The sequence below is a fragment of the Lissotriton vulgaris genome, chromosome 8 (assembly GCF_964263255.1).
Source record: "Lissotriton vulgaris chromosome 8, aLisVul1.2, whole genome shotgun sequence".
Taxonomy (NCBI): Eukaryota; Metazoa; Chordata; class Amphibia; order Caudata; family Salamandridae; genus Lissotriton; species Lissotriton vulgaris.
This window is the reverse complement of record NC_141696.1, coordinates 1,421,626,520-1,421,640,372: the sequence shown is the minus strand read 5'-3', so window position 1 is coordinate 1,421,640,372 and position 13,853 is coordinate 1,421,626,520.

Sequence of the window (13,853 nt, the reverse complement as noted above, 5' to 3'; positions counted from 1 at the left end):
ATATGGGGGCATGGCCAGCAACATAGCCGGATAGCTGCATCTGTGGAAGCTCAGGCAGCCCATACCGAATCCTGTTCTATATTCTGCCTTCCAATCGCCATCCAGCATCACCAAACGGAGCTACTTATGACTAATACCACCCTGCCAATGTTACGGCTGTCAAAAGATCAAATAATGGCCCTGAAGAAGCACTGGTGACATAAGAAAGAGCTGCACCGCACTCACCTAAAATGGAGGACTAGATGTCTTTACCTCACTGCAGGGACCGCAGTGGACTAGGGAAAAAAAGTTAAGAAGGGTTTAGTAACAAGTTTTTTCAAAAGACTCAAACAGGATATAATCCTCCTACAGGAAACACACCTGATGGGAACACACTGCGCCTTCCTGGAAAGTGGGACATACATCACACTTGCGCATGCTGGATTTTCTTCGGGATCAGATACACCCAGTGGACTGCACCTATTCCTTCTTTTCGGGAGCCCATGGAGTTTTCTCATGACTACATTATCTCCTTTCACCGGCAGGAGAGGTAGAAACAGAGGAACTGGCAAACTACCTAGAGAGAGGCATATCTGGTCACTCACCTCTGTGGTTGATGGTGGGAGGGGGAATGAGTAGATGCTGGCAGGAGTGGAGACTGAGTCCATGAGGCCTAAAGGACAAAGAGGTAGCCGGTAAGATCTGAGCAAACTCGGAGCTGTTCTTCAAGAAGAACGAGGGATCCATGTCATCGGGTTCACCTTATGGGAAGCTTATAAGACAGTACAGCTGGACACAGCACAAAATATAATAGCCCTCAAGAAGAGAGATGAGCCCTGTGAGATCGAGGCCTTAGAGCATAGACTGTTAGATCTGGAGAGACATATGGATCCCAATGCTGACTGTCACATGCTTCGACAGATTGCAGTATCACACAGGGAAGACCGAGCAGTGGCAGAGTGAGACACAAAGACCCTGCTTCAGGCCACACAACATTGACCTAATGAAATGGGAGACAAAACAGGGAAGCTGCTCGCTTGGCTAGGTTAGAAGGAAAGGGAGACGAGGTGGGTCGCCTTGATACGCAACAGAGAGGAGATGCACACTACGGCACCAGCCATGGCAGGTGCTTTTGCCAGATATTACACAGAACTCTATAAAGCCAGGCCACTTGCAGATGATGAGCAAATCAATAGTTATCTTAGTGCAATCGAAACTCCCACCCTCACACAGGTGGAGCAGCAAGAGCTTGATAAATATATTTTGCTGACAGAAATAATAGACGCAATTATTAAGCTGAAAACTGGGAAAACCTCAGGTCCCAATGGGCTACTGGCAGAATTTTTCAAAAGCAATGCCAGCTTGTTAGACCCACAACTGAAAAGTATGTACCTGGCTGCACAAGATGAAAAAACACTCCCACCAGATCTCTATAATGCTACAGTAGTAGTGATCCATAAGCCGGGCAAACCCCCACTGACAACAGGTAGTATTGACCTATCTCACTACTCAACAAAGAAACAAAAATCCATGCCTCGATCATGGCTGCCCACCTACTTCCGGTAATAACTTTGCTTATTCACTGTGATCAATCCGTTTTTATGCCCAAACAAGCTACACAATTTAATCTCTGCCGCCTAGCCAATTGACTAGATGCGGTGAAAGAAAGGTCCACCTGCATGTATTTCTCTCACTAGATGCTGAAAAGGCTTTTGACATTGTCCATTAGCAATACATGCAATAAGCCCAGTTAAAATTTGGATTCCAGTCTACCCTCATGGATTGGGTAAAGCTACTTTATACCAACCCGAGAGCCAGGGTGCAAGTAAATGGTGAGCCACCGCCTTCATTTCCAATACAGAGAGGCACCAGACAAGGTTGCCCTCTATCCCCCTTACTGTTCGCTCTGGTACTAGAACCACTGGTGTGCTTGATTAGGGAAGATACAGAAAGTATGCTTTTCCTAATTACGAGACAAGGGAAAACTCTGGGAGACGGTTTTGCGTGGTCATGGGATGTAGGAGGACGGGGATCCCTCCTCTTGGAATTTTGGGCCCTCACACACCCGGCTGGGTGTCATGCTTCATCATAGGGCTGCTCCTCGTCAGGTCGGTGCTGCAATACCTAACGGGCTCGCTATGATGGGCTCTTTGGCAGAGATCTTTTATTCAAAATTGCTGTTTGGTGCCGTGTGGGTGAGGGGCCTAACCAGGGTAGATAAGTGAGAGGAGGTGTGTAACCTGAGGGAAGTTTAAAACAGGTTTGGAAGTACGAACGAAAACTATTTTAATCAATAGATCGCCCACCCAGTTGGGTTTCTCATTTTACTTCATCAATACCCGGCAGGTATCACACAAGGAATTTCCCTATGTACTGTGTGGTTTGTAGGTTAAAAGAAAAGGAGATTAGAGCACTATACGTAAGATGTTGTAGGTATGTGATTAGGTATATGGAGCAGTGAGAGAGGTGTTTAACACTATCATCAGTAAACGAGAGGCAGACGTTAATATATGTTAAGTAAACAGACTCGCCCAGACCATATGGTGGTCAAATAGACATGAGCTGGGTGTAAAATCTGTTTGCTAAAAATTTGTGTGTGTCCTGTCCAGACAGATATTTGTGAAAATGCCACATGTCAGGTTACAATAGTCTAGAAATATTTGGCCTATTGGTGGGGGTACCAAAGGTTGTTTGGTGTGGTACAACAATTGCTTAGATAGGTGTACAAAAGCTCTTGGTATTTTGGTAAACTGTGCATAATGAAAACCAAACTAACTTTAGATGAGCTTGTGTGTTGCAGAGTAAATAAGAAAACCCCAACATTAAGGAGAATTGCAAAGGCTCTGGGCAAAGTGTATCCCGAGAAGCATAGCGTTATCGGACACAAGGTACTCGCGTTTGCTGAATCAGCAACAGGCTCTCCGACCTACCAACAAGTGACTCAGCCTGAATTGGCGGGAAACTCCTGATTGACTCGAAGTCCACACTAGACTGCTAAAGTCATAGGAGGGAAACCAGTATTCAATAGGGGCCATCTTGGATGACGTGAAATCCTGATCATGGAAACCAACATATTGGAGTGGTGTGGAGTTGCTATTATGCTCCAGCTAAGTCTAGTGGCGATGACTCACGTGTTGCCCTATATTAAATTAAAACGAAGTTGCAATCCATTAGCCAAGCCATATTTAAAGAGGTTACATAAAATGATGATAACAGAGTGCATTCGGTATGTGATTAACCTCCAAGGTGTCATAGGTAGTCATGGTGAAGTTAGGTAAAATGTACCAGGACTCCAAGATGATTCCTGTGGGTTACTGTATGATCATAACAGAGCGCACTCAGTATGTGATAAATCTCTAAGGTGTCAAAAGGAGTCATTGTGATCTCCATGGTTGAGGGGTTATCTAACCCTCGCTGATACATGCTAAGATGTGAGTGTGCGTGTTAAAAAAATGAATGGGGATTCTGAATTATTGGCCTATAGGAGTGCCAAGTGTTAAGTGTAGTGAAAGGAATTTCCTCATTCAACCCTTGCGTATTGGTTGACAGACAGTAGACCCATCTCTGTTCATAAACAGGGCCCCCTTACTAATCTTGGGACGTGCCTCTAGTATTCCCCATCGTAGGGAGTCAGGTGAATGCTGCAGTAGGTTAAAATGTGTACACATTTTCATGTTAAGTTTATGACACCGGAAATTACTGTAGGGTTCCGTGAAACACGTTTTCAAAGGTCTGGTGGTCATACCTATATACCTGGGGTCACATGGGCAGGTTATCATATAGATACAATTGGATGTATTGCAGTAGCCTCACGCATCAAAGCAAGCTCCAATAGCAGCAAAGAAGTCTTTAATATCTCCCAAGAATTCTCTAACTCATCAACTGTAAAAAACAACATTAATCCCTCACAGGAACTGTGCGCCAACCTTGCAAACATCTTCCATGACAAGATCGCCAACGTATACATAAACTTCAAACCCTAGCCCAAGGCCACTGACTTCAAGCAACACAATGACTTTGCTACCATCACAGAAATATGACTAACTAAATGGAGCCACTTGCCCAACAGGACAGCACCTCACTCATGAACTCGGCTCAACCTACGGGATGCCCGAATCAGACACGTAGTCACCACCTAGTTCAACACCTCAATTACCACATCTGCCTTCCCTGAGGACTGGAAACATGCAGAAGTATACGCCCTTCGAAAGAAACCATCAGCAGACCTTGTTTCTGTTCCCAGCCAAAGTATTATAAAAAGCCATCAACCAACAGGTGGGCCCTGGCAGGTAGTATGCAAAAACATTTTACCAGAGCTTACAGTGAGACTCAGTTAATGAAACTCAAACACTACAGAGGTCGTAACACCAGGTGGTCCAAAGCAAAACATCTTGGGTTTCTAATTCGGTTCAGATCACATAACCCTATGTTTACCTGGTCTATGGTAATCAGACATCCGCCAACAATGTTAAGTGAGGTGAAACAAACTTAGCGTGATGTATGACTTTAAACTCTCACATCAAACCCAAATCAACAAAGTGCCAAGGGGACACATCTTCCCCTACCTAGTACTCCCACAGGACACAGTAGTCACTGGCCATGTGATATACCTATAGGTTATATTTCGGGCCTACATAGAGGTCTCTCTAGAAAATTACAAGTTACTAGGAATTCAGAACTTATCAGCCAACCTAGCCATATATTACCAGGACACACCCCACTTCCAACTGTCAAACCTCTTCACTTGGTGCCAGTAATAAGGATATTGTGCTTCACAGATATTTACGTTGTACACCTCGTGATCCATGGGATGGGGCCACCTTTCTCACAAACCAAAAGCAGCTTATACAACTAAATAAGAAACCTCAGATCAAGGTTGCCTCCACCACTGATAAGCCCCACTTATCAAAATAACCTGCTTAGGTGGGAGTTTAGTACAGATATATAGGTCCTGGAATATTCTCCCAATTAGAATAGGAGTCATCGACAACCATAGAGAATTCAGAAAAGAAATAATGTCCTGGCTGAATCGCAAACCACAATGTGTTACCGGTTTGTATAAGCTGGTTGAAACACTATACTTCTTTGCTTTTTCTCATAACAAGAGAAACTAAGGCACAGTATGTGATGGGTGATGCAAAATACAGTGCATCACCCATCACAATGCAGACTACTGGGTATGGAGTAATGAGGTTCAAGCCTAGGTTAAAAACAATCCATGACACATTAAAGCTGACAGCCAGAAATAGACAGAAAATGGGACAGTACATCAGATTCCTAGCATCATAAATGTCCCAGAATGAAGTGGCTTTAAGAAAATGTAATATGTTTTATCCCAACCCTAGCTATTGTTGTAGTTGGATCAATATATTTATGTTGCTTGCACAGAGTGATTGCTTTCCAGGCTTAGATATTTGCTTGTGTTGCTTCTATTCAACTTTGCACAGAAGAGCCACATAACAACTCTAACTAAGACACACCACAGCAAATAAAGGCTTATAACAAATATCAATGAAGTAATAAAACCAACAGAAATGTTGAAATGTGGTTTGCTTCTTTGTGTACTGTATGTTTTTAATGTTGATTCTGTCTGGTAAATAAAATGTCATTTACACTCTCCTTTGTGCCACTAGTCAGCTGCGGATTTGAAGCAATATAGTGTGAAACTTGGAAACAGTCCACGAAAATCTGTTTTACAAAGACTTATAAAAATATTAAAAGGACATACCTGACAAGTGAGATTTATATGAAGAAGTTCTCAGACGCCAAAAAGTTGAAGATGTATTTTTGGTATTGCTAACCAGCAATGGGCTCTCTTCTGTTAACTCTTTACTGTAAAGAAGCGCTCGAAGCGACTTGTGTACTGTACTCGCCACCGAAATGTATAAAATTAACTAAGGACAAAAAGGCAGGTCAATATGAGTGGGTGCAATAGAGCCTCTATTTAAAATGCACTGTTTCGTTTTTATCCAACCTACATCTTTTTATTTCAATTGGATTTTTTTCTACTGTCAGTTCTGCTTGTTTTATGAGCAAAACTATCCTTTGCTCATAGGACAAGCTGGAATGGCAATATAAAAAGTCCTGCACTTCTGGGGCCTCATTTATGAAAGACTTGCGCCACCGGTGCGTCACTTTTTCCCATGATAAAAGTGACGCACCGGCAGCGCAAGGCCTTCATAAATAAGGCCCCTGAGGAGCTGCAGGAGTTGCTGATAGGGCAGGTCCCAGTTAAAACGAAATGAGGCTCCGTTGTCTGCCCCCATTCTCCTGTCATTGGTTCCTGCTTTCTTTACCCCGCTTCCATTATTACATACATTCCGAATCATTGCTTCTTTCCATCTCCTACCCATCAATCACTGCTTCCTTCACCTCAGATATTGCTTCTCCCAACCACAGTAATTGGCTCGCTCTTTGAGTTATTAGTTCCTTCAGATTCCCACCCTGCCCCAATTCCAAGTCAATCCTTCCTTCTCGCCTGTCGAGCACTCCACTCTCTCGGCTTTGCCATTGCTTCCATTACTGTGCATTCAGAACTTCATGTGAGTGCATGTTTCTTGCTCTCTTTACATGTTTTTTGGTCTGCTTTCCAAGCACACATCTCTTTTCACTTAGTCCTTCACCTTGCTCCCCAAGGCTCCCTGTCCTGCTATCTCTACCACTCCCAATCCCACTCTCTCTGTAAATTTGTAATGTTATTTATTTATTTATTTATTTTTACAAGGGACAAAAGCAGCAAAGTGCTTCTGGGCCGCACTTTCTTTTTTGGTCTTCACACACTCTTGTTTCCCCTTTTAAAAAATGTTTCATTTACTTTTCTTACATGTCAGTCCTCAATGTCATATCAGTAAATTAAAAATAGTTAGGTGAGTCAGAACGCATGGATACACACGTGTTATGATGCACATATGCACATACATCACATCCAAGCCAGGGCAGAGTTCGCGGATTGCGAAAAAAACTCTGACGCGCTATGCGGAGCTCCGCAGGTGGCAGAGTGCATTACAACGGCAACATGTACAGCGCAAGCGGGTGCTGCTTCCTTTATGCTGCTGGAGTAGATTGTTTACTCGAGCGGCAGCATTCTCAATGCTTACGGACGGTTTCTCAATGGGAGCCGTTGCGAACATATGCAACCACTCGTAATGAGAAATGCGACCGTCTGCGTTGAGAAATCTTGGGGGAGGTTGATTTTCCACACTTGCTCTCGCCAACTTCACGTTCACGATCGTGAACAAGGGATAATCTCACTAGGAGGTGGATTTTCCTCGCTCGCACTTGCCAAGTTGACCTTGACAAACATGAGCGAGGAAAAAAACTCTGGTCCGCTACGCGGAGCAGAGTTTTTGGGGACTCCGCGAGCTCCGCGTAACACGGAGTGCAGAAAACTCTGCAAACACCGCGAGCAGAGCGGAGTTCACCGACTAGGCTTAATCACAACAGGCGTGTAAAGAGTTTTCCTAATAGACAAAACATCGCAAGATTGACGGCCGTGCAAATACATGTTGATGCAGGTGTTCCCCTACAATTGGCAAAAAGCACTGGCAAAACCAATAGCTCTGACCATTGTCTTTTAGAGCAGTCTGTGTTCCATAAGAAATACAGGTGGTTCTTTAAAAATAGAAATGTTTCACATTTGGGATGGCATCGGGGGAGCATGTAGGAGTCCCCTGGACTGCTGCCTACTCACCGTTTAACCCCAGGCTGCCCAACACAATTCCCAAAGGGTAAGCTATTAAATTGTTGCAGAGAATAAGTTAACACCTCCTTTGAGGAGCCAATACCTTTTTTAATGTTTTGCGACTGCAAGTGCAGTAACAATCTACTGATTCTTCTCGCTGTGATTTGCAAATAAGAGGGCATCCATCCCCCATCCCCTCTTTCACCCTCCAAATTTTTATTCACAATGGATCTCTTTTGCTATTCGGATAGGCTCTTCTAAATTGCAAAATGAGATTCCTTAGATTCAGGCGTTCGCGTGGAACTTATTTTTAGGCACAATAAAATAACATAGAATTTACTGCGCAGATTTAATCTATAGCAATATTTCAGTTTATTTTTTTCGACAGGCAAGGTTCTGTCTAGATGTAATCTATGTAGACCCTTAATTCAAAAGATGCAACCCGTATCTTATAGTTGGATTCGATTTAGCCAATCATAAGCAAGACAATAAACAATCTTATCATTTGCAAATAAGTGACTGATAAAAGACTTTTTTGAAAAAAGGAGAAAAGAAGAACCCCAGGTGAAAGAAATCACAACCAAACAGGACACACGGTGGTCAATTTACATATATTAGTAATATTATCAGAAAGACAGCCAATTATTTTTCATACAATGAAAAACACAGAGGGGAATTCTCAGTGAGTCATTTACACATTGGTCAGGTCTTTCTTTTTGTTGATTTTGTTTTGTCCTGACCTATGTGTAAATGACACACTGAGAATTCACCTCAGTGTTTTTGGGCGCTCAGACATCTAAGGCTAACAGATATCTATGGCCTTTGAAGCTTGTACACCTGTGGCTGAGCTTACAAAGGCAAATAGCCCGGAAGGTACACGCACGCCGAGTGGTGTGCAGGAAACAATGGGAAACCTTTTTTCTCCAGATATAATGCAGTTAGGGCAATGAACTGAGGTTGCATGCTTCAGTTCTTTACCTAGCACACTAAACTATTTAGCTGTACGCACACAAGAGGTTAACTGGACTGAGTCACTGAAGGCCAATGTATAGGGTTCAGGGGACTCAACAGCCAAAATTGTACCTGAGAAATAATGGCAGATATAAGCACCAACAAAATACTTTCTTACACTGAATTATCTAACAGGTCAGCCCTCAAAGAAGTTTCCCCAGTAGCGGTCAAATCACTTTTTGGCCCAACCCCTTTTTGTACAATAACCTGGCTCAGGGAGCTACCCAGCATTGCCCAGAGGATAAGCTACGGGCTCAATCAACCACGGATAGTAACCAGCAAGATCAATTGCCAAATGGCTAGAGGCAGAATGGTCTCATAAGTAAGTCTCCACCTGACCATAGGAGCCGCCTTTCCGGGGAAGTTAGACCTTCATTCTCTCAACCCCTATGTGTTCCACAGCCCGTATCCGCCAGGACAGGGGACACAACTCCTGCCACGGAATAGTGTGAATTGGCATTTATTCCAGCCCACACTCCAAAGGGCCTGCACGATACACTTAATAGAGGTCTCCTGTTACGCATATTTCAACATATTCCAACACAGAAGGAGCTGACCTCCAAAGATGTAATATCCGTAAAGTTTGCTCGAATTCCAGAAAAAGGAACCTTGGAGGCCACCATAACGACATTGTCAAGAAAGGGCCATAGAGACATCATTCTGGGTGAAGCAAGGATTTTCGAGGAATCTGGCATCGAGCTTTTAAAGCCACATCGCCGAAATCAACTTATGTGCTACTGAAACTGGAGCACCTAAGGCTACTCAGGAGCGTGCATAGGGGTGAGTGGGGCGCAACCCATGACTGTCCCCCGAAAGTATCGAAGGCATTAAACATCTTAGAAGTTTTTTACACTCACAATCAAAGATCTGCTAGATGCGTGACAAGATGCAACAACTATGAAGGGTAGAGCAAGCTGGGCAACCCCCACAGCGGCATCATAGAAAACTCCTCCCAGCTCTAATTTCCAAGGCTACCCTCAAGCCCAGACGTCTGTGTCAGGGCCCGATCTTACAATTACAAACTGGAATGTGGCGAGCCTCAGGTTAGACCTAACAAGCAAACCTGCTTTGGCCTATTTGAACAGAAATTATGTTCTTTGACTGCAGGAATAATGGGCGCTTATTCTGTCATTTTTAGTTGGTGATTATAAGCTCTTTCAGCCTACAAAACGCACCAATTTATTCAGCCAACTATCAGGAACTCTCAATTTTTTAAGCATTCTTGCAAGATCGAGGTTGTGCCCCTCAATCGAAACTCTCCAGGCTTACAAGTAGTAAAAAGTTTAGGGATAACAAACTGTCACCAACAAACCCCACTGCTATTGATAAACTGCTACCGTAATGCGACCAAAGCATCAAAACTGTCTGCTACTGAAGATCTCCTTGACAGTGGAGTGTTGTGGCTCACTGGTTAGAGCCGGCAGACCCAGAAGCAGAAGTCGGCCCGGGACCAGGGTTCGATTCCCGGCAGGCTTGTGGACCTGGATCAGCGGACTTCATAATTCTCGCCTCGGTGCCTACCCTAACCAGGGGTCCCAGTCGGCAACTCTGGGCATTAGCTTGCCTAATCTCCACAACGGCCCCATCAACGCCGGGCTCCACCTTGAGGATGTATGTAAATGTATTGCGACTTATATAGCGCACGTATCACCCAAAGGCATCAAGGCGCTTACCTTGGGAACCCGTCCTGGCTATTTCCCTGTGAGATAACCCCTACTGGGCATCCCCAAGATGAAAACCAGGCATCCCACAGCGGATGGGCCTCCGTAGTGGAGATTAAGCAAGCTATTGCCCAGAGTTGCAGCGTGGGACCCCATGATTAGAGAAGGCACAGAGGCGAGAATTATCGAGTCCGTGGACATTATTGGGCTCAGGACCCTGCTGCGTCGGGAATTGAACCCTGGTCCCAGGCCAGACCTCTGCATCAGGGTCTGCCGCTCTAATCAGTGAGCCACACTCCTTCCCAGCAGGGACCATCCCACAGGGAAAGCCAGGACGGGTTCCCCAGCGGTATACAGCGCCAGGACGCCGGCTGGCAACAGTGCGCTTTACAAGTATACATTACATTACATTACATTACAGTTTGGAGGACCTTTTTTATGAAGTTTGCTACACATGAAATTCTGCTGGCAGGGGATTTCAACATCAGGGATTTGGGTACTGACAACTTTGCCTGCAAAACCAAAGAACAGGTAGAAATGAACAACCTTCTGACAACCTACAAATTAATCTTCACTGAACAATCATTTAAGGTTCAAGATTCTCATTGTCAGTTACCCACCACGATTAAAGGGGTCTCAACATCAACTACGTTTTCTTGTCAGAACCTTTAGCGAGTCATTTCTATCAACTTTGAGATCCATGATAGGCCTGAAAGTGATCAAAATCCCTTGACTTTTACTCTTGGCCTAAATGCCCTCTTGGTGGTTAAATTTCTGGCGGTATGCTATTCCATGCTCGCCAGAGCATCTAAGCTAGTCAGGAGGATAAAATGGAGTGTGACAGATTAGTGGCTAGAAAAGGCGATCACAGACTAAAAATACCTACCCCTTGGGAGATTCACAACCCAAGTGGGACAGTCTGGCAAATAAGTTAACGGACTCCCTTTTTAAGCAAGCCTTCCTCTCCTCAAGTTCCAGATGCATGAAGGGACTCCATCCTGTGCCCAATCTTCAAGAAAGGGGACCAACAAATCCATGTAATTACTGTTTGATAGCCCTCTTAAACATAGAGGCCACAGCATATGCTTGATCATTACTCAACAAGATAGAGGCCTGGGTCGTGGATAATAATGACTTGCCATTTTTTCCGGTGGGGTTCCAAGCGGCTGCTTCACCAACAGATGCAGTTCTGAGCCATCCAGCCACTCGAAAGAGCCAGCCTCCACTTTTCTGCTGTTTTACTGATTACAGTGTCTCTTTCTAAAAGGTAAATTGCTGCACGTTATGGAGAATCCTAAACATGTGGGGCATCCCCTCGAAACAACTAGGGGCTATCATCTTCCTATATCCGACACATGGGCCCATGGGAACACAGGGACTCACACAGTCACCTCCAAAATCACCATTAAAGGCAGCCTGGAGCAGGGTTGTGTCTGTGCATCCCCTCCTCTTCAACTTATACACAGCAGACATAGGTAGATTCCTGGAGAATAGCTGCTTGATACCCCCACAATTAGGCCAGTCAAACTAACATCCTGGAACACTGCTCATATTCAGTGACCTACCCTCTCCCATGGAATCTCCCATTACCGCCTCGGACCCCTCTAACACACTTAGACACCCTCTCCAGATCTCCACTCTCAATTTCCTCCCCTTTACAAACACCCAGACTTGTTGGCACGCTTGGACGATATCTCCCTCCAGCTACACCTTCACTCCCTCGAAATCCACGGTTTGAAAGCCCTCTCACTTGAATATCTCCCATTGTTAATCCCCCTCCTCCCTAGACCGAACCAGACCAGAGCCCCCGCCAGCGCAACTGGCACAGCTCCCCGTGACCATCCCTCTTCCCCTACCATCTCCAATTCTGTTCCCCTACCTAACACAGCCTCTCGCCCAAGAAGCTCACCTCGTCTTACCCCCAATGAAATCGACAGCCTTCTCAAGTCTTATTCGTCCAGCAGAGACATCAACATGAGTCCAAAGGGAATAATTCAAACTATTCGTTCTAACCCCAACAGAGAACCCTACCACGACCTCAGAGTCATAAACAACGATAACCTCAAGAGAGTGAACATCATTCAGACTCCTCCCCCCATAATCCAGCTCCACTCAAATGCATGCTACTCCATTGTGGGTATGCCAACAAACACGCCTCCGAACTCTTCGACCTCATACAACAGAATGAGATTGATATAATTATGTTCACAGAAACTTGGCTCAACCCCTCGTCCACTCCAATTCAGTTAAGAAGCTGGGAGGTGGCCTAGCTTGTATACAGCAGAGCACGCTTGCACTCTCCCTCTCAGAGTTCTCCTCGCCAGTAACCTGCGAATACCTTTGTCTCAACATCTCTAGTAACAATCTTCTGGTTTGCAAACTACACACATTCTATCACCCCCAGGCGACAATCTCCCCTTCATTGAACAATTAATGGAAATCATCTCTGGCAATGTGGATTCAGTCCAGTCCCATGGGGACTTTAACCTTCACTGGTCAAACACTAATGACCAAGCAGTTTCATGCCTCAGTTCCTTCTTGAATGATCACAAATTGATTCAACATTTTGACCAGCCTACCCACATTAAAGGGGAAACTCTAGACCTCATCATCTCCAAAGGTCATACCGTCACATTGGACTCCATCATACAATATGATTGGTCAGACCATCATATCATTTCCTCCCATATAAATGCGGAGGTTTATCAGAGTAAAGCACAAACAACTAAACCAAATATTTGGAAAAGGCACCTCAGAGATATCAATACAGTTCACCTAGCAACCCACTGTAATCGTGTCCTCTCTCCCCAACTGGACATACATGAAGTCCATGCACTCACAGACTTCTACAACTCCTCTATTTCCAGCATCATGGATTCTATGGCTCCACCCCAACAAAAAAATGCACCTACAAAAATATCTAAAACTTGGTTCAATGGCAACCTAAACTCGGAACATCGCAATCTAAGGGCCATCGAATGTACCTGGAGATCTGCTCCATCTGCGGACCATCTAAAAATCCTTAAATCAGCAAGAAGTTCCTATAACAAACAAATCAAGACAGCTAAGGCGGAATATTTCAGATCCCAAATGAACCAAGTGGCTAATCGGCCCAAGAAACTGTTTGAACTGGTTAAAAAACAATCAGTGGTAGCCCCTAACCGATCAGATTCGGAAGTCAGTCCTCCCTCATGTGATGATCTGGCTGCCTTTTTTACGGAGAAAACTAGGCTTATTAACATTGATATGGAAACCAGGAGAGCTCTATTCCTACCCAATGGACCTGCACCCCCCCTGGCCTTACTGGACAAGGCAGCACCATGTAGCTGGTGTATCAAGAACAACGCTTCCTGGAAAACCTTTACCTCCTCAATGAAAATGATATCAAAAAGGTTCTTCGGGGTATTAACCCATCTCATCACTTCAGTGACCCGTTACCACCCACCATCTTCAAAGTAATTAAGGATGAAATCTCCCCCTTCTAGACAAAGATCGTCAATGCATCTCTGCCCAAGGCTCGA